This window comes from Equus quagga, chromosome 2 (assembly GCF_021613505.1).
Source record: "Equus quagga isolate Etosha38 chromosome 2, UCLA_HA_Equagga_1.0, whole genome shotgun sequence".
Lineage (NCBI taxonomy): Eukaryota > Metazoa > Chordata > Mammalia > Perissodactyla > Equidae > Equus > Equus quagga.
In genome coordinates this window covers 20,495,753-20,499,178 of record NC_060268.1, presented here as the reverse complement: position 1 = coordinate 20,499,178, position 3,426 = coordinate 20,495,753, and the positions used below count along the sequence as shown (strand labels likewise).

Genomic DNA, 3,426 nt, shown 5'->3' with positions numbered 1-3,426 from the left:
CGTGTTTTGTTTGTGTCTTGTGGTTACCTCTAATCTTTGAATTATTACTAAATTTTGATACTAGAAAAAGCTCTCATATTTACAGTTTCATTTAACTAGCCTATCCTTTGTATCATCTCAGGTAAAAACCAGAGTTGAACTCCATGTTTAAGAGAATAGATATGCTCAGCCTTACTGGATAAAGCCAAACAATTTTCCAAAATAGTTTTGTCAACTCACACTCTCCCCAACAGTCTGTGAAAGTTCCATTTGCTCCACATTCTTAACAACACTTGGTCTTGTCAGTTAAACATTTTAGCTATATTAGTAGATTTGCAGTGGTATAGCATTTTGGGTACAATTTACATTTTTGTAAACTTATCTGTGATTTGGATAGGCTCTTTTGAGAATTACCTAAGTCCTGTCCATTTTTTTTTCCTTAATTGTGTTGTTTGTCTTTTTCCAATTAATTTTACAGATTAGTTAAAAATACATACGAATGTAAGTCTATTGTGGGATGCAGGTTTTGAAAGTACTTTCTCCTAGTTTGGGGAGTCCTCTTCTACTCTCTTAATGATATCTTTTGCTAATTTTAATAAAGTCCAATTAAAAATGTTTTACCTTATGGTTAGTGCATTCAGTGCCTTGTTTAAGAAATCTTGAACTACTCCAAAGTCATAAATATTTGTTCCTATAATAAATTATTCTCTTCTAATAGATACATCTAAATTATACTTTAGCTTTATCCCGATTTTGGATATGAATTAGTTTCCGTTATCATCCACTTTGTATCATTATCATTCCAATTTAAGTATTACAGTAATTAGGAGTTTAATATAAAAATTAGAACCCACATGGATATGCGAAGAGGTGAGAGAGTGAAAGCACAGAAAGCTACAATTGTGCTATAGAAGAAATAACACTAAATGGCTTCCATGGAATATCTAGATATCTTGCAGAAATTGAAGCTTGAAGGAAATCCAAAAAGCTTCACATTTAGCTGTTAAGTTAGCACTTTAAAGAGGAGCTCACAGAGAGATCTGTGAATGCTGCTAGGAGGACAAAGTGAAGCTTGTGTGCAGGTCTGCAAGAACCCTTATGCATCACAGAACCACTGCACCTTACCACCGCGACCTTTCAAAAATAAGGGTTTCTGCCACATTTTCCCCTTGCCTCTATAAGCACTACAGGTGGTCAGGGTTCTTTAGCTGGGAAAGTGACTCGAAACAAACATTCTTTTTTATAGAGTCTGAGCCATTAAGAATTCTTTTTGGGACATTAGCACTCCTATTTGTATTGGTCGTTGCAGTTTTACACTAAATTTATCACATGACATCAGAGCACTAAAACACTCCTCAGAAAGTGGGTTCCATTTCTCCCTGCTTGCATTGTGTAGTGGCAACCCAATTTCCTCTTGATATTCCCGTCCAGGACAGACAGTGACTCAGCTGAGAGCCTTTAGCCACCAGGACTCCTAACAAGAGAAAGAATGAGTGCCCCAGTCTAGAAGGAGTGATCTGGATACCGCACACATCATCTACTATTGTTCGCCTCTTATGCTGCTTTGATTTACTTATTTTATATCAGAAGTTCTGTGAGAAGCTCTGCTGTGATTTGGTTGGTCTGTTTTCCCGGGGAATAAGAGGAAGATTACTGAGAAGAACTACAACCCCTGCTGCAGCCGCTCTCAGAAGTGAAATTGATACATAGCATCTTCATTTCTTATTGTACATTTGGAATTGCCTCTTTATTTATTTATCCATTTATTTATTTTTGTGATGTGACTGTAACAGTCTTATATTTGAAACTGAAATAAGAATCAATCGCCTTCCAAAATAGCTAAATATGCAGGTCCAAAAAAGAAGCTTATTTTTTTAACGGCCACATTCACTCTGAAGCCCTTTCATCTCCTTCAGCATCCCAAAGATTAAGAACATGCTCTGCTTAGCTATATAACAAAGTGGCAAACACACTGCAGCACTGACATCACAGGACAGTTGCCTGTAAAACTAGACTTCTGACACTGGGCTCCAGCTTCATTTTCTTACAGATCATCATCCTCATCCGGGAGACCAGTTGTTTGAGCAACCTCCAGATCATGCTCATACTGTGCTGCCAAAGCTGGGTCCATGACAACCTCTGGTGGGGCAAGAGCAGGCATGGTGACAAACTCCAAGATAGGGTCTGCAATGAGTTTCTAGCAAGCCAGAGGAAGGGCTTTTCAAATTTGTAGTCACTTTTGGCAGAAATGTCGTAATACGGAAGATTCTTCTTTTGGTGGAAGACAATAGGTTTTATCATAATTTTCCTGTCCTAATACCCACTTTATTGCCACACAACATGACAGGGATGTTTTCACATACTTGTACCAGATTTCTCTGCCAGTTAGGCACATTCTTGTAAGTAACGCTTGATGTTACATCAAACATTATAATGGTACACGGGGCTTGGATACAATAACCAGCTCTCAGTCCACCAGATTTCTCCTGACCAGCTGTATCTCACACATCGAACTTAATAGGTCCTCTGTGGGTATGGAACATAAGGGGATAGACCTCAACACTCAGGGTAGCTACATACTTCTTCTCAAATTCACCCATCAGGTAACTTTTCATAAATGTAGTTTTTCCAGTACCACCATCACCAACCAATACAAGTTTGAACTGGACTTAGGGTTCTCCTTCGGCAGCCATCGTGATATTACTTCCAGAAGCGTCTCCAGGCCAGTCTGATTTGAGAGTCCCTCTTTTTAGATAGCACTTCTTCTGGTATAGGGTACCTACAAAGACCATTATGCCTTAGAATTCTGAACACCTGGTCATCCTGACCTTTTCAAGCTGTTGCACTTGTCAATTTACCCCCCAAAATGGGCAAAGGAATATCAACATAAATGTAAATGGATGGCCTAGGTACCAAACATAATCTTTCCCATCTCTACATCTAAAACCCGTCCTACTTCCTCCTGATGATTAGGGTCAATTATATTTTCCAGGCTGATAACTCCTTTCCTTGCCTCCTTGTCTGTTGAAATAAGGAGTCTTAGTTCAGGTGATAACCACAGCTTAAAGTTTAGTATGACTCATCCTGTTCCCCCCAGGGAAACATTTGTCTCTGGGAACCATGGCATCTAAACCCATATTGCCTTGAGGTTGGGAAGTGCAACTTCTCAAAGGAAGACAAACATTGAGTTTGATGCTACTCAAGGCCACTATTACTTTTATCCTTAGTAACCAAATCCATGTTTATCCTACCAATTGAAGATTCAGAAGCGTAAAATGGTCACTGATTTAGCATAAACATTGAACATTGAAAAATGTCTCCCCATCTTTGCAAGCTATCATTTCTAAACTGATGTGTCTCAGTTATACCTTCAGAAGACATTTCCATCACTCTGTCAGGTCATCAGCTTCTAAGAGGCAGTGAGATGGATAATAGGACCAATGGATC

General features: G+C 38.8%; 1 pseudogene; it reads right to left on the bottom strand.

Annotated features, from left to right (window-relative positions):
* Positions 1-2,023: 2,023 nt before the first annotated feature.
* On the bottom strand, positions 2,024-2,672 carry LOC124236469 (GTP-binding nuclear protein Ran-like; annotated as a pseudogene).
* Between the last annotated feature and the right edge of the window lie 754 nt (positions 2,673-3,426).